The following is a 25,813-nucleotide window of genomic DNA, read 5'->3' on the forward strand; positions in this document are numbered from 1 at the left end:
TCTCTACGCTGCTGATCTGCCTCCGCTTGGGATGGTTTCTTGTGGACGGGACTCTCGCTGCTGTCTTGGATCCGCTTTGAACTGAACTCTCGAGGCTGTGTTGGAGCCACTATGGATTGACCTTTCACAGTATCATGTTAGACCCACTTGACATCCATTGCTTTCGGTCCCCTAGAGGGGGGGGGGGGGGGGGGGGAAGGTCCTATCCAAGGTTTCTCATAGTCAGCATTGTCACTGGCGTCCCACTGGATGTGAATTCTCCCTGCCCACTGGGTGTGAGTTTTCCTTGCCCTTTTGTGGGTTCTTCCGAGGATGTCATAGTCGTAATGATTTGTGCAGTCCTTTGAGACATTTGTGATTTGGGGCTATATAAATAAACATTGATTGATTGATTGATAGCCGAGTGTGAAGCGACTGGGATGAGAATCAGCACCTCTTAGTCCGAGTCCATGGTTCTCGCCCGGAAAAGGGTGGAGTGCCATCTCCGGGTTGGGGTGGAGACCCTGCCCCAATTGGAGGAGTTCAAGTACCTCGGAGTCTTGTTCACGAGTGAGGGAAAAGAGGATCATGAGATCAACAGGCGGATCGGTGCGGCGTCTTCAGTTATGCGGACGCTGTATCGATCCGTTGTGATGAAGAAGGAGCTGAGCCGGAAGGCAAAGCTCTCAGTTTACCGGTCGATCTACGTTCCCATCCTCACCTATGGTCATGAGCTTTGGGTTATGACCGAAAGGACAAGATCACGGGTACAAGCGGCCGAAATGAGTCTCTCCCTTAGAGATCGGGTGAGAAGCTCTGCCATCCGGGAGGAGCTCAAAGTAAAGCCGCTGCTCCTCCACATCGAGAGGAGCCAGATGAGGTGGTTTGGGCATCTGGTCAGGATGTCACCCGAACGCCTCCCAAGGGAGGTGTTTAGGGCTCGTCCACCCGGTAGGAGGCCACGGGGAAGACCCAGGACACGTTGGGAAGACTATGTCTCCCGGCTGGCCTGGGAACGCCTCGGGATCCCCCGGGAGGAGCTGGACGAAGTGGCTGGGGCGAGGGAAGTCTGGGCTTCCCTGCTTAGGCTGCTGCCCCCGCGACCCGACCTCGGATAAGCGGAAGAAGATGGGTGGATGGATACCTCAACTTAAAGGCTTAATTGGCTCACACTTGAATTTCAAATCAACATCTTCTATTGAAATTAACTGAAATCAATCATATATCAGAATACATATTTAATGACCACACACCCTACATCCCCCTTACACATTTCTATTACATATAAGATGTCGATCTGAAGTTGTCTTTATTTTTACGTTATCATGCCATGATTTTATCACTTAATTTATTCAGAAATTATAAATAACTACAAATGACGATAGAAAACTATTACCCGCAACATGCTTGTTCTATTTTTGGAAAATTAAACCATCTGAAGTTGTCTTTATTTTTGAGTTATCGTGCCATGATTTGACCATGATTTTATCACATAACTTATTCAGAAAGTATAAATAACTACAAATGAAGATAATATACTATTACCACAACATGCATATTCTACTTTTGAAAAAGAAAAAATCTGAAGTTGTCTTTATTTTTATATTATCGTGACATGATTGTATCACATCATTTATTCAGAAAGTGTAAATAACTAAAAACGACAATAAAATACTGTTAACCGCAACATGCTTGTTCGAAATTTGAAAAAGGAAAACCATCTGAAGTTGTCTTTATTTTTAAGTTATCATGCCATAATTTTATCACATAATTTATTCAGAAAGTATAAATAACTATAAACGAAGATAAAATACTATTAACCGCTACATGCTTGTTCTATTTTTGAAAAAGAAAACAATGTCAAGTTGTTTTTATTTTTACGTTATAGAGCCATGATTTTATCACATCGTTTATTCAGAAGGTATAAATAACTACAAATAAAGATAGAATACTATTAAATGCTACATGCTTGTTCTGTTAAAAAAAATATATCTGAAGTTGTCTTTATTTTTAAGTAATCATGCCATGATTTTACCAGGATTTTATCACATAATTTATTCAGAAAGTATAAATAATATAAATGAAGATAAAATACTATTACCACAACATGCATATTCTACTTTTAAAAAAGAAAATCTGAAGTTGTCTTTATTTTTAAGTTATCATGCCATGATTTTACCAGGATTTTATCACATAATTTATTCAGAAAGTATAAATAATATAAATGAAGATAAAATACTATTACCACAACATGCATATTCTACTTTTAAAAAAGAAAATCTGAAGTTGTCTTTATTTTTAAGTTATCGTGCCATGATTTTATCACATCATCTATTCAGAAAGTGTAAATAACTAAAAACGACAATAGAATACTGTTAACCGCAACATGCTTGTTCGAAATTTGAAAAAGGAAAACCATCTGAAGTTGTCTTTATTTTTAAGTTATCGTGCCATGATTTTACCAGGATTTTATCACATAATTTATTCAGAAAGTATAAATAACTATAAACGAAGATAAAATACTATTAACCGCTACATGCTTGTTCTATTTTTGAAAAAGAAAACAATGTCAAGTTGTTTTTATTTTTATGTTATAGAGCCATGATTTTATCACATCGTTTATTCAGAAGGTATAAATAACTACAAATGAAGATAGAATACTATTAAATGCTACATGCTTGTTCTGTTAAAAAAAATATATCTGAAGTTGTCTTTATTTTCATGTTATCGCGCCATCATTTTACCAGGATTTTATCACATCATTTATTCAGAAAATATAAATAACTACAAATGAAGATTGAAAACTATTACCGGCAACATGCTCGTTCTATTGTTGAAAAAGAAACACTCTGAGGTTGTCTTTATTTCGAAGTTATCATGCCATGATTTTAATCACATCATTTATTAAGAAAGTAAAAAGAACTACAAATGAAGATAGAATACTATTACTGCAACACGGATATTCTACTTTTGAAAAAGAAAACAATCTGATGTTGTCTTTATTTTTAAGTTATCGTGCCATGATTTTATCACATCATTTTACTCAGAAAGTACAAATAACTCCAAATGAAGATAGAATACTATTACCCACAACATGCTTGTTCTAGAGGCGTTCCCAGGCCAGCCGGGAGACATAGTCTTCCCAACGTGTCCTGGGTCTTCCCAGTGGCCTCCTACCGGTTGGACGTGCCCTAAACACCTCCCTAGGGAGGCGTTCGGGTGGCATCCTGACCAGATGCCCGAACCACCTCATCTGGCTCCTCTCGATGTGGAGGAGCAGCGGCTTTACTTTGAGTTCCTCCCGGATGGCAGAGCTTCTCACCCTATCTCTAAGGCGGAGGAAAACTCATTTCGGCCGCTTGTACCCGTGATCTTATCCTTTCGGTCATGACCCAAAGCTCATGACCATAGGTGAGGATGGGAACGTAGATCGACCGGTAAATTGAGAGCTTTGCCTTCCGGCTCAGCTCCTTCTTCACCACAACGGATCGGTACAACGTCCGCATTACTGAAGACGCCGCACCGATCCGCCTGTCGATCTCACGATCCACTCTTCCCTCACTCGTGAACAAGACTCCTAGGTACTTGAACTCCTCCACTTGGGGCAGGGTCTCCTCCCCAACCCGGAGATGGCACTCCACCCTTTTCCGGGCGAGAACCATGGACTCGGACTTGGAGGTGCTGATTCTGCGAACCGATCCAGCGAGAGCTGAAGATCCCGGTCAGAAGAAGCCATCAGGACCACATCATCTGCAAAAAAGCAGGGACCTAATCCCGCGGTCACCAAACCGGAACCCCTCAACTGCGCCTAGAAATTCTGTCCATAAAAGTTATGAACAGAATCGGTGACAAAGGACAGCCTTTCCTCACTGGAAATGTGTTCGACTTACAATGAATTTACTTAAACAAGTGACTTTAAAATATTTTCTTGGATTTTCAAATCCTATTTGAGTTTTGTCTCTCTTAGAATTACAAAATGTCGAGCAAAGCGACACCAGCTTGCTAGTAAATGATAAATGGGTTGTACTTGTATAGCGCTTTTCTACCTTCAAGGTACTCAAAGCGCTTTGACACTACTTCCACATTTACCCATTCAACAAACACATTCACACACACATTCACACACTGATGGAGGGAGCTGCTATGCAAGGCGCCAACCAGAACCCATCAGGAGCAAGGCTGAAGTGTCTTGCTCAGGACACAACGGACGTGACGAGGTTGGTACTAGGTGGGAATTGAACCAGGGACGCTCGGGTTGCGCACGGCCACTCTCCCCACTGCGCCACGCCGTCCCTGAAAATAAATAAATACAATTTAAAAAATACAAAAAATATAAAATATAAAAATATAAAAAATACAAATAAATATCACCCTATCTCCCTTAGAGATAGGGTGAGAAGCTCTGCCATCCGGGAGGAACTCAAAGTAAAGCCGCTGCTCCTTCACATCGAGAGGAGCCAGATGAGGTGGTTCGGGCATCTGGTCAGGATGCCACCCGAACGCCTCCCTAGGGAGGTGTTTAGGGCACGTCCAACCGGTAGGAGGCCACGGGGAAGACCCAGGACACGTTGGGAAGACTATGTCTCCCGGCTGGCCTGGGAACGCTTTGGGATCCCCCGGGAAGAGCTAAACGAAGTGGCTGGGGAAAGGGAAGTCTGGGTTTCCCTGCTTAGGCTGTTGCCCCCGCGACCCGACCTCGGATAAGCGGACGATGATGGATGGACAAATAAATACAAATAAATACAATTAAAAAAATAGAGGCAGCTCACTGGTAAGTGCTGCTTTTTCAGCTATTTTTAGAAACAGGCCAGCGGGCTACCACCGCGTTGGTCACCCCTGATCTAGGGAATTGGAACATCTGTGCAGTTTTTTTTTCTTTGAAAACGTCATAGAAGGAGTTTTTTTTTTTTTTTTTTGCGGAGATGGTTTGACCACAAGACAGGGCGGAGTGAGTGAGTGAGTGAGTGAGGGAGGAGGGGGGGCTTCTTGTATATGTCATTGGTTTGGACGACCCAAGACCCCGCCTTGATAAAGGAGAGGAAGAAGGGAAAAAAAACAAAAAAAACAGAGAAGAGTTGGGCAGAGTGAGACTCCGAGCAGCGGAACACTTGGATTGGACTTGTTTCAACAAACAGGGAGCATTGGCAGCGAGAGCTTTAAAGGCGAAGATCGCATCTTTTTCTTAGGAGGATTAATAAAGTGGAACGCTGAGGATGCTGCCGACGACGACGACGACGACGTGCGCCTAGAAAAAGTCTCAACTTACCTCTCCTCCCTACGTCATTCGCGAAGGTAAGACGGTGTTTTCATCCACTCCGTCCAACACTACAGTCTCTCCCTCATAATGTCCGCCACCTTCTTCCATTAGCACTGGCTAGCACGCCCGTCTTGTGTGTGTGTGTGTGACGTTTAGGTGAAAATAGGAAGCTCGTAATTGGCAAGTGTTGTTCGCGTAACACGAGTTACATCCCCGTTTGTGCTTCTGGACCCGGCCCCAAGGAGTTGTGTTGTGTCGGCACCACGCGAAAGACGCCATCCTGTGCCGTCCTTCCCAGCCCACCGCTTCACACCGGTCCCCACGGGCACATCTGTCGGCCCGACCCTTCAATGCACACACAAGTATAGTCCCGCCAGTGGCTCGTTTGTCGGATTTTTTGGGGCCGGCACCTGAAGTAAGCTGCTGACTTGGCAATTAAAAGTAACACAAACAAGACGTGAACTACTCGACCGTGATAAACATTTTGAATTTATCTCATTCATCCTTTTATTTTCAAGATAATCTTACTCATGTCACCATATCAATTATAGCTTACTTCAACATTTATTTTATTATTTATTTTTTTATTGTTTTTCCTTGAGGGCAGCACGGTGGGACATGGGTTAGTGCATGTGGCTCACAATACAAAGGTATTGAGTAGTCCTGAGTTCAATCCCGGGCTCGGGATCTTTCTGTGTCTTTCCCGCGACCCCAAGGGGAATAAGCGGTAGGAAACGGATGGATGGATGGATGGATGTGATTACTTGAGGGCAGCACGGTGGTACATGGGTTAGTGCATGTGGCTCACAATACAAAGGTCCTGAGTAGTCCTGAGTTCAATCCTGGGTTCGGGATCTTTCTGTGTCTTACCCGCGACCCCTAAGGGAATAAGCGGTAGGAAATGGATGGATGTTATTACTTGAGGGCAGCACGGTGGTGCATGGGTTACTGCATGTGGCTCACAATACAAAGGTCCTGAGTAGTCCTGAGTTCAATCCCGGGTTCGGGATCTTTCTGTGTCTTTCCCATGACCACTAAGGGAATAAGCGGTAGGAAATGGATGGATGGATGTTATTACTTGAGAGCAGCACAGTGGAACAGGGGTTGGTGCATGTGCCTCACAATACGAAGGTCCTGAGTTCAATCCCGGGCTCGGGATCTTTTCTGTGTCTTTCCCGCGACCCCAAAGGGAATAAGCGGTAGGAAATGGATGGATGTTATTACTTGAGGGCAGCACGGTGGTGCATGGGTTAGTGCATGTGGCTCACAATACAAAGGTCCTGAGTAGTCCTGAGTTCAATCCCGGGCTCGGGATCTTTCTGTGTCTTTCCTGTGACCCCAAAGGGAATAAGCGGTAGGAAATGGATGGATGGATGGATGTTATTACTTGAGGGCAGCACGGTCTTGCAGGGTTTAGTCCATGTGGCTCACAATACAAAGGTCCTGAGTAGTCCTGAGTTCAATCCCGGGCTCGGGATCTTTCTGTGTCTTTCCCGCAACCCCAAAGGTAATAGGCGGTAGAAAATAGATGGATGGATGGATGGATGTTATTACTTGAGGGCGGCACAGTGGAACAGGGGTTAGTGCATGTGGCTCACAATACAAAGGTCCTGAGTAGTCCTGAGTTCAATCCCGGGCTCGGGATCTTTCTGTGTCTTTCCCGTGACCCCAAAGGGAATAAGCGGTAGGAAATGGATGGATGTTATTACTTGAGGGCAGCACGGTGGTGCATGGGTTAGTGCATGTGGCTCACAATACAAAGGTCCTGAGTAGTCCTGAGTTCAATCCCGGGCTCGGGATCTTTCTGTGTCTTTCCCGCGAACCCAAAGGGAATAAGCGGTAGGTAATGGATGGATGTTATTACTTGAGGGCAGCACGGTGGTACATGGGTTAGTGCATGTGGCTCACAATACAAAGGTCCTGAGTTCAATCCCGGGCTCGGGATCTTTCTTTGTCTTTCCCATGACCACTAAGGGAATAAGCGGTAGGAAATGGATGGATGGATGTTATTACTTGAGGGCAGCACAGTGAAACAGGGGTTAGTGCATGTGGCTCACAATACAAAGGTCCTGAGTAGTCCTGAGTTCAATCCCGGGCTCGGGATCTTTCTGTGTCTTTCCCGTGACCCCAAAGGGAATAAGCGGTAGGAAATGGATGGATGTTATTACTTGAGGGCAGCACAGTGGGGCATGGGTTAGTGCATCTGCCTCACAATACGAAGGTCCTGAGTTCAATCCCGGGCTCGGGATCTTTCTTTGTCTTTCCCATGACCACTAAGGGAATAAGCGGTAGGAAATGGATGGATGGATGTTATTACTTGAGGGCAGCACAGTGGAACAGGGGTTAGTGCATGTGGCTCACAATACAAAGGTCCTGAGTAGTCCTGAGTTCAATCCCGGGCTCGGGATCTTTCTGTGTCTTTCCCGTGACCCCAAAGGGAATAAGCGGTAGGAAATGGATGGATGTTATTACTTGAGGGCAGCACAGTGGGGCATGGGTTAGTGCATCTGCCTCACAATACGAAGGTCCTGAGTTCAATCCCGGGCTCGGGATCTTTCTGTGTGTAGTTTGCATAAAAAGACACACACCTGGGGATAGGTTGATTGGCAACACTAAATGGCCTCTAGTGTGTGAATGTGAGGGAATGTTGTCTATCTGTGTTGGCCCTGCGATGAGGTGGCGACTTGTCCAGGGTGTACACCGCCTTCCGCCCGATTGTAGCTGAGATAGGCACCAACGCCCCCCGGTGACCCCAAAGGGAATAAGCGGTAGAAAATGGATGGATGGATCATTCATCCATTTATTTTCAAGATAATCTTACTCATGTCACCATATGAAATATAGCTTATTTCGCCAATTATTTATTTATTTATTTGTATTGTTTTTACCTAAGGGCAGCACGGTGGGACAGGGGTCAGTGCATTGGGTCACCAACGCGGTGCCCGCGGGCATCAGGTAGCCCGTAAGGACCGGATGAGTCGCCCGCTGGCCTGTTCTAAAAAATAGCTCAAATAGCAGCACTTACCAGTGAGCTACCTCTATTTTTTAAATTATATTATTTATTAGCAAGCTGGTCTCGATTTGCTCGACATTTTTAATTCTAAGAGAGACAAAACTCAAATAGAATTTGAAAATCCAAGAAAATATTTTAAAGACATTGTCTTCACTTGTTTTAATAAATTCATTAATTTTTTTTTACTTTGCTTCTTATAACTTTCAGACAGACAATTTTAGAGAAAAAAATACCTTTTTAAATTGCTTCCTTTTCTTTCCTGACAATTTAAGTCAAGTGTTCTATGTATTATTATTTTTATTTCAAAGAATAATAAATACATTTTAATTTAATTCTTCATTTTAGCTTCTGTTTTTTCGACAAAGAATATTTGTGAAATATTTCTTCAAACTTATTATGATTAAAATTCCCCCAAAAATATTCTGGCAAATCTAGAAAATCTGTCGAATCAAATTTAAATCTTATTTCAAAGCCTTTTGAATTTCTTTTAAAAAGTTTGTTCTGGTAAATCTAGAAGAAATAATAATTTGTCTTTGTTAGAAATATAGCTTGGTCCAATTTGTTATATATTCTAACAAATTGCAGATTGGATTTTAACCTATTTAAAGCATGTCATCAAAATTCTAAAATTAACTTTAATCAGGAAAAATTACTAATAATGTTCCATAAATTCCTTTTTTAATTTTTTCAAAAAGATTCGAATTAGCTAATTTTGCTCTTCATTTTTTTTTCGGTTGAATTTTTAATTTTAAAGAGTCGAAATTGACGATAAACTATGTTTGAAAATTTAATTTTCTTTTTTTTTCCTGTTTTCTCCTCTTTTAAACCGTTCAATTAAGTGTTTTTTTCATAATTTATTCTCTACAAAAAACCTTTCGTAAAAGGAAAAAAAAAATGTACGACGGAATCACAGAAATACAAGCTTAAAAATGATTTTAGGATTTTTACCTTTTAAATTCCTTCCTCTTCTTTCCTGACAATTTGAATCAATGTTCAAGTTTTTTTTTTTATCGTGAAGAATAATAAATACATTTTAATTTAATTCTACATTTTAGCTTCTATTTTTCCGACAAAGAATATTTGTGAAATATTTCTTCAAACTTCCATCCATCCATTTCCTACCGCTTATTCCCTTTTTGGGGTCGCGGGGGGCGCTGGCGCCTATCTCAGCTACAATCGGGCGGAAGGCGGGGTACACCCTGGACAAGTCGCCACCTCCTCGCAGTTTCTTCAAACTTATTACGATTAACATAAAATAAAAATATTCTGGCAAATCTAGAAAATCTGTAGAATCTAATTTAAATCTTATCTCAAAATGGATTTTAACCTATTTAAAAGATGTCATCAAAATTCTAAAATTAATCTTAATCAGGAAATATTACTAATGATGTAACTGAGATAGGCGCCAGCGACCCCAAAAGGGAATAAGCGGTAGAAAATGGATGGATGTTCTATAAATTCTTTTTTTAATTTTTTCAAAAAGATTCGAATTAGCTAGTTTTTCTCTTCATTTTTTTCGGTTGAATTTTGAATTTGAACGAGTCGAAATTGAAAATAAACGGTTTGAAATTTTAATTTTCACTTTTTTTGTGTTTTCTCCTCTTTTAAACCGTTCAATTAAGTGTTTATTTCATCATTTATTCTCCACAAAAAACCTTCCGTAAAAGGAAAAAAAATGTACAAAATACAGAAATACCCATTTTTTTTATATATCCTATCTTGCCGATTGTATTGTACCATATGTCCCGGCAAGAAATCTGCCTTCAAAGGACTCCGGCTTATTAGTGATTCCCAAAGCCCAAAAAAAGTCTGCGGGCGTTTTCCGTTCGGGCTCCAGTACTCTGGAATACCCTCCCGGTGACAGTTCGAGATGCTACCTCAGTAGAACCATTTAAGTCTCACCTTAAAACTCATTTGTATACTCTAGCCTTTAAATAGACCAGTTGATCTGCCGCTTCTTTTCTTTTTCTTCTATGTCCCACTCTCCCTTGTGGAGGGGGTCCGGTCCGATCCGGTGGCCATGTACTGCTTGCCTGTGTATCGCCTGGGGACATCTCTGCGCTGCTGATCTGCCTCCGCTTGGGATGGTTTCCTGCTGGCTCCGCTGTGAACGGGACTCTCGCTGCTGTGTTGGATCCGCTTTGGACTGGACTCTCGCGACTGTGTTGGATCCATTGTGGATTGAACTTTCACAGTATCATGTTAGACATCCATTGCTTTCCTCCTCTCCAAGGTTCTCATAGTCATTATTGTCACCGATGTCCCACTGGGTGTGAGTTTTCCTTGCCCTTATGTGGGCCTACTGAGGATGTCGTGGTGGTTTGTGCAGCCCTTTGAGACACTAGTGATTTAGGGCTGTATAAGTAAACATTGATTGATTGATTGATGATATGTATAGATTTATTTATTAAAGGTAAATTGAGCAAATTGGCTATTTCTGGCAATTTATCAAAGTGTGTATCGAACTGGTAGCCCTTCGCATTAATCAGTACCCAAGAAGTAGTTCTAGGTTTCAAAAAGGTTGGTGAAAAGGTTTATCATGCTGAAAATCTTATAATTCAGGTGAATATTCCTACTAATTATCCTGCACAGACCCGGAGAAACTGAAAGTGGTTTAAAAGTTATTGGAATGAATTCCCGGCGTCTTGTGTCCGACAGAATAACAACTAGTGTCTAAATTGTTGCATCTGTCGTGCAAAACTCTCCCCTTGCAATCTGGCTTTGTGTGATAGTGACCCTGACCCCGTGTTTTCATGCCGTGTCCCCTCCGTGAACTCGCCCTGGGTGGGGGGGGGTTGCGGGGTCTTTCCAGGTCTTTGACACTCTCTTTGTTATAATTAGCATGGCTAAAAATGGTATCACCCCACGTATCTGCCTCCTCTTAAATAAATAATAAATGGGTTACACTTGTATAGCGCTTTTCTACCTTCAAGGTACTCAAAGCGCTTTGACACTACTTCCACATTCACCCATTCACACACACGTTCACACACTGATGGAGGGAGCTGCCATGCAAGGCGCTAACCCCGACCCATCAGGAGCAAAGGGTAGTGGAAAAAGAAGAAGCTTATCGACTACGGCATCGGCATGGATTACAATGGCGTGCTCTAATTTTCAGGACTTATGCAGATCTCAAATGCACATCAGCAGGAACCAGAAGGAAAGAAAAGTTGGTTTTGCATAATATTGTGAAACAAAAACCCCAGATAATATGTCTGCTAATGGGTGCCGTTTTGCGGTCCACCATAGTAATACTTGTATCTCTGACTACGGTAGACAGATATCAATCAATGTTTACTTATATAGCCCTAAATCACTAGTGTCTCAAAGGGCTGCACAAACCACCACGACATCCTCGGTAGAGCCCACATAAGGGCAAGGAAAACTCACACCCAGTGGGACATCGGTGACAATGATGACTATGAGAACCTTGGAGAGGAGGAAAGCAATGGATGTCGAGCGGGTCTAACATGATACTGTGAAAGTTCAATCCACAATGGATCCAACACAGTCGCGAGAGTCCAGTCCAAAGCGGATCCAACACAGCAGCGAGAGTCCCGTTCACAGCGGAGCCAGCAGGAAACCATCCCAAGCGGAGGCGGATCAGCAGCGCAGAGATGTCCCCAGCCAATACACAGGCAAGCAGTACATGGCCACCGGATCGGACCGGTACTTTTCAGAGGCGGTATGGTACCGAATCAATCAATCAATCAATCAATCAATGTTTACTTATATAGCCCTAAATCACTAGTGTCTCAAAGGGCTGCACAAACCACTACGACATCCTCGGTAGGCCCACATAAGGGCAAGGAAACACTCACACCCAGTGGGACGTCGGTGACAATGATGACTATGAGAACCTTGGAGAGGAGGAAAGCAATGGATGTCGAGCGGGTCTAACATGGTACTGTGAAAGTTCAATCCACAATGGATCCAACACAGTCGCGAGAGTCCAGTCCAAAGCGGATCCAACACAGCAGCGAGAGTCCCGTTCACAGCGGAACCAGCAGGAAACCATCCCAAGCGGAGGCGGATCAGCAGCGCAGAGATGTCCCCAGCCGATACACAGGCAAGCAGTACATGGCCACCGGATCGGACCGGACCCCCTCCACATGGGAGAGTGGGACATAGGAGAAAAAAAAAAGAAACGGCAGATCAACTGGTCTAAAAAGGGAGTCTATTTAAAGGCTAGAGTATACAAATTAGTTTTTAGGTGAGACTTAAATGCTTCTACTGAGGTGGCATCTCGAACCAGAGTACTGGAGCCCGAACGGAAAACGCTCTATAGCCCGCAGACTTTTTTTGGGCTTTGGGAATCACTAACAAGCCGGAGTCCTTTGAACGCAGATTTTTTTGCCGGGACATATGGTACAATACAATCGGCAAGATAGGATGGAGCTAGACCGTGTAGTATTTTATACGTAAGTAGTAAAACCTTAAAGTCACATCTTAAGTGCACAGGAAGCCAGTGCAGGTGAGCCAGGACAGGCGTAATGTGATCAAACTTTCTTGTTCTTGTCAAAAGTCTAGCAGCCGCATTTTGGACCAACTGTAAACTTTTAATGCTATGCAGAGGATCCATCGAGCGGTGCGGCTTCATAGTCATACTAAGACATTTTGACAAACTTTTGAGTGCCTTGTGTGATGTTCTTTTATTTTCAATGAAACATTTCAAGTTTTGGTTTTGTTTACTGGCGTCATATTGCAGTCTACATGCATATCTTATGTGTGATTACCATCTACTGGTCCCACTTATTATTATACGACGTACCAAATTAAATTGCTTCGAGGTCTGTAAGCACAACCAGAATTATTCCATACATCAGGCACACCGGGTTATAAGGTGCATTGTCGATTTTTGAGAAAATCAAAGGATTTGAAGTGCGCCTTATAGACCGAAAAATATGGTAAGTATGAACATGGATTCTTAATTGTTCCGTGATCCACTACCGTCTCCAAAAGCATTGCAAAAATCCAAACTCCAGAAGCTGTCCAGTGGGATACATGGTGGTAATCTATTTCTCCTACAAAGAGTATTAAGTAGAAATTTAAGTAGCAGCCGCATTTTGCACCAGGCTTCCTGTTTTTTTTTTTTTTCCCTTTCCTTCTCGTTAAAAATGGCTGCTGTCGAGTTTCTGGAGAGGAAATTGAACAGCCCCCGTGAAGAATCTGCCCTCTGCCATCCTCCGCCGCGTTGCCGAGCAGCACCCCTATCACTCAAGGCAATTGAACCTCTCTCGGGGAGGGTGCGGGGAGGGGGACCCCTGTTTGGCGGCGTGCAATATTTATTACCATCCGTCAAAGCGCCGGCCGACTCTCCCTCTCTGCGGGTGAGTAACAGTGGTCGCTAAGTTCTGGGTTTAAAAAGTTCCCCTCGCCAGCAACCATTAGGCGGGGATTTATGGTTACGGCTTCCTAGGAAATGCTGTGAGGGAACATGTGTCAAAGTTGCCACGTACTTATGTTATGGCTAAGGTGTTTACTAGTGCTGCTTTTCTTTCTTGTAATCAATTTGTGTAATAAGCCTTGCAACGGACTCATAAATATCATAGAGTTTTTGTAGAGGTCCGTCTATTGGACTGTAACATTCCACCCATTGGTAAATGGTAAATGGGTTGTACTTTTATAGCGCTTTTCTACCTTCAAGGTACTCAAAAGCGCTTTGACACTATTTCCACATTCACTCATTCACACACTGATGGCGGTAGCTGCCATGCAAGGCCCTAACCACGACCCGTCAGGAGCAAGGGTGAAGTGTTTTGCTCAAGGACACAAAGGACGTGACTAGGTTGGTAGAAGGTGGGGATCGAACCAGGAACCCTCAGGTTGCTGGCACGGCCACTCTCCCATCATTGCTAATGTCCACTAAGTCATTTTCCCGGCAAGAAATCTGCGTTTAAAGAACTCCGGCTTATTAAATGGTGAATGGGTTATACTTGTATAGCGCTTTTCTACCTTCAAAGTACTCAAAGCACTTTGACACTATTTCCACATTCACCCATTCACCCACTGATGGCGGGAGCTGCCATACAAGGCCCTAACCACGACCCATCAGGAGCAAGAGTGAAGTGTTTTGCTCAAGAAAAACAACGGACGTGACTAGGTTGGTAGAAGGTGGGGATCGAACCAGGAACCCTCAGGTTCTCCCAACCGCGCCACGCCGCCACCCATCATTGCTAATGTCCACTAAGTCATTTTCCCGGCAAGAAATCTGCATTCAAAGAACTCTGGCTTATTAAATGGTGAATGGGTTATACTTGTATAGCACTTTTCTACCTTCAAGGTACTCAAAAGCGCTTTGACACTATTTCCACATTCACCCATTCACCCACTGATGGCGGGAGCTGCCATGCAAGGCTCGAACCACGACCCATAAGGAGCAAGGGTGAAGTGTCTTGCTCAAGGACACAACGGACGTGACTAGGTTGGTAGAAGGTGGGGATCGAACCAGGAACCCTCAGGTTGCTGGCACGGCCACTCTCCCATCATTGCTAATGTCCACTAAGTCATTTTCCCGGCAAGAAATCTGCGTTTAAAGAACTCTGGCTTATTAAATGGTGAATGGGTTATACTTTTATAGCGATTTTCTACCTTCAAAGTACTCAAAGCACTTTGACACTATTTCCACATTCACCCATTCACCCACTGATGGCGGGAGCTGCCATACAAGGCCCTAACCACGACCCATCAGGAGCAAGGGTGAAGTGTTTTGCTCAAGGACACAAAGGACGTGACTAGGTTGGGAGAAGGTGGGGATCGAACCAGGAACCCTCAGGTTCTCCCAACCGCGCCACGCCATCACCCATCATTGCTAATGTCCACTAAGTCATTTTCCCGGCAAGAAATCTGCGTTCAAAGAACTCTATCTTATTAAATGGTGAATGGGTTATACTTGTAGTCACCTAATAACATCTCCACGCAGGAGAGGGGGGCAGAGCAGAAAAGAGACGGCAGATCAACTGGTCTATAAGGGGGGTCTATTCAAAGGCTAGCGTATACAAATGAATTTATGGAATCCATTTTCGCTATGAACACTGATTTATTTCAATTAAAAGAAAAAAAATGGCTTAAGACTTGGATAACAAACAACCTTGAGTTAAAATGTAAAGGTCTCTTTGGCAATGCTAGTCGAAACTTTGTTTTGTTCGGTTTTTGAAACCCGTTTTGCTGTGACACAGGTTTAGTCTTTGAACATCAAAGAAAATAATCTCTAGAAACCTAAAGATGACCGACATTTATCAGAATTTTCAGTAGATTATCCAAAATCCCTTCTGCGATGCTGGTTGAAATTCTGTTTAGTTTGGTCTGTAAAGCCGAATTTTTGGTAATAGCGCTAGTTTATTTCTTAAAAGTCACTTAAAACAAACAAACAAAAACATATAACAGAATATTCAGTTGACTCTGAGAGGTCTTTATAGCGATGCTGGTCGAAATTTGAATTTGTTTGGGTTTTTTTAAGTCCCTTTTGCTGTGAACACAGATTAATTATTTGAACATCAAAGAAAATAATCTCTAGAAACCTAAAGATGACCGACATTTATCAGAATTTTCAGTAGATTATCCAAAATCCTTTCTGCGATGCTGGTTGAAATTCTGTTTAGTTTGGTCTTTAAAGCCGATTTTTGCTAATAACGCTGGTTTATTTCTTAAAAGTCACTTAAAACAAACAAACAAAAAAATATAACAGAATATTCAGTTGACTCTGAGAGGTCTTTATAGCGATGCTGGTCAAAACTTGAATTTGTTTGGGTATTTTTAAGCCCGTTTTGCTGTGAACACAGATTCATTCTTTGAACATCAAAGAAAATAATCTCTAGAAACCTAAAAATGAGCGGCATTCATCAGAATTTTCAGTAGATTATCCAAAATTCCTTCTGCGGTGCTGGCTGAAATTCTGTTTAGTTTGGTCTTTAAAGCCGATTTTTGCTAATAACGCTGGTTTATTTCTTAAAAGTCACTTAAAACAAACAAACAAAAAAATATAACAGAATATCCAGTTGACTCTGAGAGGTCTTTATAGCGATGCTGGTCGAAACTTGAATTTGTTTGGGTTTTTTTAAGCCCCTTTTGCTGTGAACACAGATTCATTCTTTGAACATCAAAGAAAATAATCTCTAGAAACCTAAAAATGAGCAGCATTCATCAGAATTTTCAGTAGATTATCCAAAATTCCTTTTGCGGTGCTGGTTGAAATTCTGTTTAGTTTGGTCTTTAAAGCTGATTTTTGCTAATAGCGCGAGTTTATTTCTTAAAGTCACTTAAAACAAACAAACAAAAAAATATAACAGAATATTCAGTTGACTCTGAAAGGTCTTTATAGCGATGCTGGTCGAAACTTGAATTTGTTTGGGTTTTTTTAAGACCCTTTTGCTGAGAACACAGATTCATTCCTTGAACATCAAAGAAAATAATCTCCAGAAACCTAAAGATGACCGACATTCATCAGAATTGTCAGTATATTATCCAAAATTCCTTCTGCGGTGCTGGCTGAAATTCTGTTTAGTTTGGTCTGTAAAGCCAAATTTTTGGTAATAGCGCTAGTTTATTTCTTAAAAGTCACTTAAAACAAACAAACAAAAAAATATAACAGAATATTCAGTTGACTCTGAGAGGTCTTTATAGCGATGCTGGTCGAAACTTGAATTTCTTTGGGGTTTTTTAAGACCCTTTTGCTGTGAACACAGATTCATTCTTTGAACATCAAAGAAAATAATCTCTAGAAACCTAAAGATGACCGACATTTATCAGAATTTTCACTAGATTATCCAAAATCCCTTCTGCGGTGCTGGCTGAAATTCTGTTTAGTTTGGTCTTTAAAGCCGATTTTTGCTAATAATGCTGGTTTATATCTTAAAAGTCACTTAAAACAAACAAACAAAAAAATATAACAGAATATTCAGTTGACTCTGAGAGGTCTTTGTAGCGATGCTGGTCGAAACTTGAATTTGTTTGGGGTTTTTTAAGTCCCTTTTGCTGTGAACACAGATTAATTATTTGAACATCAAAGAAAATAATCTCCAGAAACCTAAAAATGAGCGGCATTCATCAGAATTTTCAGTAGATTATCCAAAATTCCTTCTGCGATGCTGGCTGAAATTCTGTTTAGTTTGGTCTTTAAAGCCGATTTTTGCTAATAATGCTGGTTTATATCTTAAAAGTCGCTTAAAACAAACAAACAAAAAAATATAACGGAATATTCAGTTGACTCTGAGAGGTCTTTATAGCAATGCTGGTCGAAACTTGAATTTTTTTTATTTTTTTTTAAGCCCCTTTTGCTGTGAACACAGAATAATTATTTGAACATCAAAGAAAATAATCTCTAGGAACCTAAAGACAAGCGACATTTATCAGAATTTTCAGTATAATATCCAAAATCTCTTTTGCGACGCTGGTTGAAACTCTGTTTAGTTTGGTCTTTAAAGCCGATTTTTGCAATGAACACTGGTTTATTTCCTAAAAATCGATTAAAAAAACAAACAAAAAAAAAACGTATCATAATCCTGAATTGAACCTTAAAGGTTTTTTTCCCGATGCTGGTCGAAACTCAGATTTTTGTTTTTGTTTTTTGAAAGCTATTTTGATATGAACATTGATTTATTTCTTGAACATCATGATGAATAACCAGTAGAAAATCCGTAGAAAAACGGTAAAATCTTAAGTGAAATCTCCAAGGACTTTTTGGTGATGCTTGTTTAAACTTTATTTTTTTGGAACCCATTTTTGCTGTTACAGAATTGTTTTTCTTAAAAATCAAAGGAAAGTGTTGCTAAAAACTTTATGATTATGAATATCCAAGTTTCCTTGACTGTCGAAGGTCTTTATAGCGAAGCTGGTCGAAACTTGAATTTGGGGTTTTTTAAAACCCATTTTGCTGTGAACACAGATTCATTCTTTGAACATCAAAGAAAATAATCTCTAGAAACCTAAAAATGGGCGGCATTCATCAGAATTTTCTGTAGATTATCCAAAATTCCTTCTGCGATGCTGGTTGAAATTCTGTTTAGTTTGGTCTTTAAAGCCGATTTTTGCTAATAATGCTGGTTTATATCTTAAAAGTCACTTAAAACAAACAAACAAAAAAATATAACAGAATATTCAGTTGACTCTGAAAGGTCTTTATAGCGATGCTGGTTGAAACTTGAATTTGTTTGGGGTTTTTTTAAGACCCTTTTGCTGTGAACACAGATTCATTCTTTGAACATCAAAGAAAATAATCTCTAGAAACCTAAAAATGAGCGGCATTCATCAGAATTTTCAGTAGATTATCCAAAATCCCTTCTGCGATGCTGGTTGAAATTCTGTTTAGTTTGGTCTTTAAAGCTGATTTTTGCTAATAATGCTGGTTTATATCTTAAAAGTCACTTAAAACAAACAAACAAAAAAATATAACAGAATATTCAGTTGACTCTGAGAGGTCTTTATAGCGATGCTGGTCGAAACTTGAATTTGTTTGGGGTTTTTTAAGACCCTTTTGCTGAGAACACAGATTCATTCTTTGAACATCAAAGAAAATAATCTCTAGAAACCTAAAAATGAGCGCCATTTATCAGAATTTTCAGGAGAGTATCCAAAATCCCTTCTGCGATGCTGGTTGAAATTCTGTTTAGTTTGGTCTTTAAAGCTGATTTTTGCTAATAATGCTGGTTTATATCTTAAAAGTCACTTAAAACAAACAAACAAAAAAATATAACAGAATATTCAGTTGACTCTGAAAGATCTTTATAGCGATGCTGGTTGAAACTTGAATTTGTTTGGGGTTTTTTTAAGACCCTTTTGCTGTGAACACAGATTAATTCTTTGAACATCAAAGAAAATAATCTCTAGAAACCTAAAGATGACCGACATTTATCAGAATTTTCAGTAGATTATCCAAAATCCCTTCTGCGATGCTGGTTGAAATTCTGTTTAGTTTGGTCTTTAAAGCCGATTTTTGCTAATAATGCTGGTTTATATCTTAAAAGTCACTTAAAACAAACAAACAAAAAAATATAACAGAATATTCAGTTGACTCTGAAAGGTCTTTATAGCGATGCTGGTTGAAACTTGAATTTGTTTGGGTTTTTTTTAAGACCCTTTTGCTGTGAACACAGATTCATTCTTTGAACATCAAAGAAAATAATCTCTAGAAACCTAAAAATGAGCGGCATTCATCAGAATTTTCAGTAGATTATCCAAAATCCCTTCTGCGATGCTGGTTGAAATTCTGTTTAGTTTGGTCTTTAAAGCCGATTTTTGCTAATAATGCTGGTTTATATCTTAAAAGTCACTTAAAACAAACAAACAAAAACATATAACAGAATATTCAGTTGACTCTGAGAGGTCTTTATAGCGATGCTGGTCGAAATTTGAATTTGTTTGGGTTTTTTTAAGTCCCTTTTGCTGTGAACAAAGATTAATTATTTGAACATCAAAGAAAATAATCTCTAGAAACCTAAAGATGATCGACATTTATCAGAATTTTCAGTAGATTATCCAAAATCCTTTCTGCGATGCTGGTTGAAATTCTGTTTAGTTTGGTCTTTAAAGCCGATTTTTGCTAATAACGCTGGTTTGTATCTTAAAAGTCACTTAAAACAAACAAACAAAAAAATATAACAGAATATTCAGTTGACTCTGAGAGGTCTTTATAGCGATGCTGGTCGAAACTTGAATTTGTTTGGGGTTTTTTAAACCCCTTTTGCTGTGAACACAGATTCATTCTTTGAACATCAAAGAAAATAATCTCTAGAAACCTAAAGATGACCGACATTTATCAGAATTTTCAGTAGATTATCCAAAATCCCTTCTGCGATGCTGGTTGAAATTCTGTTTAGTTTGGTCTTTAAAGCCGATTTTTGCTAATAATGCTGGTTTATATCTTAAAAGTCACTTAAAACAAACAAACAAAATATAACAGAATATTCAGTTGACTCTGAGAGGTCTTTATAGCGATGCTGGTCGAAACTTAAATTTGTTAGGGATTTTTTAAGCCCCTTTTGCTGTGAACACAGATTCATTCTTTGAACATCAAAGAAAATAATCTCTAGAAACCTAAAGATGACCGACATTTATCAGAATTTTCAGTAGATTATCCAAAATCCCTTCTGCGATGCTGGTTGAAATTCTGTTTAGTTTGGTCTTTAAAGCCGATTTTTGCTAATAACGCTGGTTTATTTCTTAAAAGTCACTTAAAACAAACAAACAAAAAAATATAACAGAATATCCAGTTGACTCTGAGAGGTCTTTATAGCGATGCTGGTCGAAACTTGAATTTCTTTGGGTTTTTTTAAGCCCCTTTTGGTGTGAACACAGATTAATTCTTTGAACATCAAAGAAAATAATCTCTAGAAACCTAAAAATGAGCGGCATTCATCAGAATTTTCAGTAGATTATCCAAAATCCCTTCTGCGATGCTGGTTGAAATTCTGTTTAGTTTAGTCTTTAAAGCCGATTTTTGCTAATAATGCTGGTTTATATCTTAAAAGTCACTTAAAACAAACAAACAAAAAAATATCACAGAATATTCAGTTGACTCTGAGAGGTCTTTATAGCGATGCTGGTCGAAACTTGAATTTGTTTGGGTTTTTTTAAGACCCTTTTGCTGTGAACACAGATTAATTCTTTGAACATCAAAGAAAATAATCTCTAGAAACCTAAAGATGAGCGGCATTCATCAGAATTTTCAGTAGGTTATCCAAAATTCCTTCTGCGGTGCTGGCTGAAATTCTGTTTAGTTTGGTCTTTAAAGCAAATTTTTGCTAATAATGCTGGTTTATATCTTAAAAATCACTTAAAACAAACAAACAAAAAAATATAACAGAATATTCAGTTGACTCTGAGAGGTCTTTATAGCGATGCTGGTCGAAACTTGAATTTGTTTGGTTTTTTTTAAGCCCCTTTTGCTGTGAACACAGATTCATTCTTTTAACATCAAATAAAATAATCTCTAGAAACCTAAAGATGACCGACATTCATCAGAATTTTCAGTAGATTATCCAAAATCCCTTCTGCGATGCTGGTTGAAATTCTGTTTAGTTTGGTCTTTAAAGCCGATTTTTGCTAATAATGCTGGTTTATATCTTAAAAGTCACTTAAAACAAAAAAATATAACAGAATATTCAGTTGACTCTGAAAGGTCTTTATAGCGATGCTGGTTGAAATTTGAATTTGTTTGGGTATTTTTAAGCCCCTTTTGCTGTGAACACAGATTCATTCTTTGAACATCAAAGAACATAATCTCTAGAAACCTAAAGATGACCGACATTTATCAGAATTTTCAGGAGAGTATACAAAATCCCTTCTGCGATGCTGGTTGAAATTCTGTTTAGTTTGGTCTTTAAAGCCGATTTTTGCTGATAATGCTGGTTTATATCTTAAAAGTCACTTAAAACAAACAAAAAAATATAACAGAATATTCAGTTGACTCTGAAAGGTCTTTATAGCGATGCTGGTCGAAACTTGAATTTGTTTGGGTTTTTTTAAGACCCTTTTGCTGTGAACACAGATTCATTCTTTGAACATCAAAGAAAATAATCTCTAGAAACCTAAAGATGACCGACATTTCTCAGAATTTTCAGTAGATTATCCAAAATCCCTTCTGCGGTGCTGGTTGAAATTCTGTTTAGTTTGGTCTGTAAAGCCGAATTTTTGTTAATAGCGCTAGTTTATTTCTTAAAAGTCACTTAAAACAAACAAACAAAATAATATAACAGAATATTCAGTTGACTCTGAGAGGTCTTTATAGCGATGCTGGTCGAAACTTGAATTTGTTTGGGTTTTTTTAAGACCCTTTTGCTGTGAACACAGAATAATTATTTGAACATCAAAGAAAATAATCTCTAGGAACCTAAAGACAAGCGACATTTATCAGAATTTTCAGTATAATATCCAAAATCTCTTTTGCGACGCTGGTTGAAACTCTGTTTAGTTTGGTCTTTAAAGCCGATTTTTGCTATGAACACTGGTTTATTTTCTAAAAATCGATTAAAAAAAAACAAAACAAAAAAAACGTATCATAATCCTGAATTGAACCTCAAAGGTTTTTTTTCCCGATGCTGGTCGAAACTCAGATTTTTTTTTTTTGGTTTTTGAAAGCTATTTTGATATGAACATTGATTTATTTCTTGAACATCAAGATGAATAACAAGTAGAAAATCCGTAGAAAAACGGTAAAATCTTAAGTGAAATCTCCAAGGACTTTTTGGTAATGCTTGTTTAAACTTTATTTTATTTGTTTTTTGGAACCCATTTTTGCTGTTAACAGACATTTTTTTCTTAAAAATTAAAGGAAAGTGTTGCTAAAAACTTTATGATTATGAATATCCAAGTTTCCTTGACTGTCGAAGGTCTTTATAGCGAAGCTGGTCGAAACTTGAATTTGGGGGTTTTTTAAACCCACTTTGCTGTGAACATAGATTCATTCTTTGAACATCAAAGAAAATAATTTCTAGAAACCTAAAGACGAGGGACATTTATCAGAATTTTCAGTAGAATATCCAAAATCCCTTCTGCGACACTGGTTGAAACTCTTTTTAGCCGATTTTGCACTGGTGTATTTCCTAAAAATCGCTTAAAAACAAACAAAAAATAAAATACACTATCATAATCCTGAATTGAACCTCAAAGGTTTCTTTTTCGATGTTGGTCGGTAACTCAGATTTGTTTGGTTTTTGAAAGCTATTTTGATATGAACATTGATTTATTTCTTGAACATCAAGATGAATAACAAGTAGAAAATCCGTAGAAAAACGGTAAAATCTTCAGTGAAATCTTCAAGGACTTTTTGGTGATGCTTGTTTAAACTTTATTTTATTTTTTTTTTGGAACTCATTTTTGCTGTGAACACAGATTTATTTCTTAAGAATTAAAGGAAAGCGTCGCTAAAAACTTTTATTATGAATATCCAAGGTTCCTCCTGCAATGCTGGTCGTAACTTGGAATAGTTTGGTTTTTGAAACTGATTTTTGCTACGAACACTGGATTATTTCTAGAAATTCACTGAAAACTTAATTATATATAACATTTATCAGAATCTTCAGTTGACTCTCGAAAGTCTTTATAGCGATGCTGGTCGAAACTTTAATTAAAAAAAAAACATTTAAACCCATTTTGCTGTGAACACAGATTCATTCTTTGAACATCAAAGAAAATAATCATTAGAAACATAAATGTGAGAGAAATGTATCAGAATTTTCAGTAAAATATCCAAAATCCCTTCTGCGATGCTGGTTGAAACTGTGTTTTAGTTGGGTCTTTGAAACCGATTTTTGCTATGAACTCTGGTTTATATCTTAAAAATCGCTTAAAACCCCCCCAAAAATATTTATGATAACCCTCCATTGAACCTCAAAGGTTTCTTTTTCGATGCTGGTCAAACCTCGGATTCGTTTGTTTTTTGAAAGCCATTTTGATATGAACATGAATTATTTCTTGAACATCAAAATGAATAATTAGTAGAAAAACACTAAAATCTTGAGTAAAATCTCCAAGGACTTTTTTTGAAACCCATTGTCGCTGTGAACACAGATTTATTTCTTCAAAATCAAAGGAAAACGTCGCTAAAAACTTTTATTATGAATATCCAAGGTTCCTCCTGCAATGCTGGTCGTAACTTGGAATAGTTTTGTTTTTGAAACTGATTTTTGCTACGAACTTTGGATTATTTCTAGAAATTCGCTGAAAACGTAATTATATATAACATTGATCAGAATCTTCAGTTGACTCTCGAAAGTCTTTAAAGCGATGCTGGTCGAAACTTTAATTAAAAAAAAAAAAATTTAAACCCATTTTGCTGTGAACACAGATTCATTCTTTGAACATCAAAGAAAATAATCATTAGAAACATAAATGTGAGAGAAATTTATCAGAATTTTCAGTAAAATATCCAAAATCCCTTCTGCGATGCTGGTTGAAACTGTGTTTTAGTTGGGTCTTTGAAACCGATTTTTGCTATGAACTCTGGTTTATATCTTAAAAATCGCTTAAAATCCCCCCAAAAATATTTATGATAACCCTCAATTGAACCTCAAAGGTTTCTTTTTAGATGCTGGTCAAACCTCGGATTCGTTTGGTTTTTGAAAGCCATTTTGATATGAACATGAATTATTTCTTGAACATCAAAATGAATAATTAGTAGAAAAACACTAAAATCTTGAGTAAAATCTCCAAGGACTTTTTTTGAAACCCATTGTCGCTGTGAACACAGATTTATTTCTTGTTACAGAGCGTGTTTTGTAAGGGGATGTTGAGTTTGAAAAATTTCGAGTCAATCTGATTTACGAGGTTCGATTACAGTGCCACCATGCGCCACATGGGGTCACTGTTATCGAATTTGTCAGAAAACCAAGAGCACGGTCAAAACAATGGAGACTAGGGTTGGACGGTATACCGGTACTAGTATACTATCGCGGTACTAATAAATCAAAAACGGTACTCGGGAACCGAGTATGACAACGCGTCGTGACATTGCTGGTTTTACGGGCAGAGGAGCATGTTCGGCAGCGCACAATCACAGAGTACTTTCAAGCAGACAATGTGTAGACAGAAAAGGGAGAACGGACGCATTTTGGCCTAAAAACTGACGATAAAAGTGAAGGTATAACACCGAAACGCCCTCAGGAAGAGGTGCTTTAAGACATGACTAGCTAGCTAGCGGCTAACGACTATCCGCCGTCGGCAGTTTTGTAGCTTCTTCTAAATCCCTAATCCTCGACAAATAAAGTACGTTTCTTACAAGTATCATCCCTGCAGGATGAGGAATATCTAAATAAACGGAATTGGTAGATCTATACCTAACATCCACTGTAATGATACCAAGCACAATAGCGTACCTAGTCGATACTACTATGATTACATTGATATTTTTTATCGTCACTTTTTTTCCTTTTTAAAAAAAAATTTATATTATGTTTATAAAGTCAGTAAATATGTCACTAGACACATGAGGACTTTGAATATGACCGATGTATCATCCTGTAACTACTAGGTATTGATTGATTGATTGATTGAAACTTGTATTAGTAGATTGCACAGTCCAGTACATATTCCGTACAATTGACCACTAAATGGTAACACCCCAATAAGTTTCTCAACTTCTTTAAGACGGGGTCCACGTAAATCAATTCATGGTATCGGATCGATACCTAAATTTGTGGTATCATCCAAAACTAATGCAAAGTATCCAAACAACAGAAGAATAAGTGATTATTGCATTTGAACAGGAGTTTAGATGGAACATGTTGAAACGGAAAATAAGCAGATATCAACAGTAAATGAACAAGTTAATTTATAATACATTTTTACAGCTTGTCCTTTATACTTTTGACAAAATAATAGAATGGAAACCCTGCGATGAGGTAGCGACTTGTCCCGGGTGAAGCTGAGAAAGGCAACCAGGGACCTCAAAGGGAATAAGCGGTAGGAAATGGATGGATGGATAGAATGGAAAACGACCCTGCATATGTCAGCAGACTAGAGATGCGCGGTTTGCGGTCTCATCGCTCAGGCGGGTGACATGACGAAAAAATAGATTTTAATTAGATTCGGGCGGGTGGCGGTTGAACCATTCGGAAATATTTGATGTTTCT

The 25,813-nt window shown here is 39.2% G+C and overlaps 1 protein-coding gene and 1 long non-coding RNA gene across 3 annotated transcripts in view; one reads left to right on the forward strand and one right to left on the reverse strand.

The window, feature by feature from the left end:
- Positions 1-5,436, reverse strand: part of LOC133557245 (uncharacterized) — a 107,463-nt gene extending 102,027 nt beyond the window's left edge. Inside the window, exon 1 of the long non-coding RNA XR_009807737.1 lies at positions 5,246-5,436. This is a non-coding gene — a long non-coding RNA (uncharacterized LOC133557245). The remainder of the gene's footprint in view (positions 1-5,245) is intronic.
- The window catches only part of ctbp2l (C-terminal binding protein 2, like), a 343,339-nt gene continuing 322,529 nt past the window's right edge, over positions 5,004-25,813 (forward strand). Inside the window, exon 1 of one of the 2 annotated variants that reach the window (XM_061907572.1) lies at positions 5,004-5,271. The gene's annotated coding sequence lies outside the window, so the exon portion shown is untranslated. The remainder of the gene's footprint in view (positions 5,272-25,813) is intronic. The other variant, XM_061907569.1, reaches the window with a different exon arrangement.

This window comes from Nerophis ophidion, linkage group LG08 (assembly GCF_033978795.1).
Source record: "Nerophis ophidion isolate RoL-2023_Sa linkage group LG08, RoL_Noph_v1.0, whole genome shotgun sequence".
In the NCBI taxonomy this organism is placed as follows: Eukaryota; Metazoa; Chordata; class Actinopteri; order Syngnathiformes; family Syngnathidae; genus Nerophis; species Nerophis ophidion.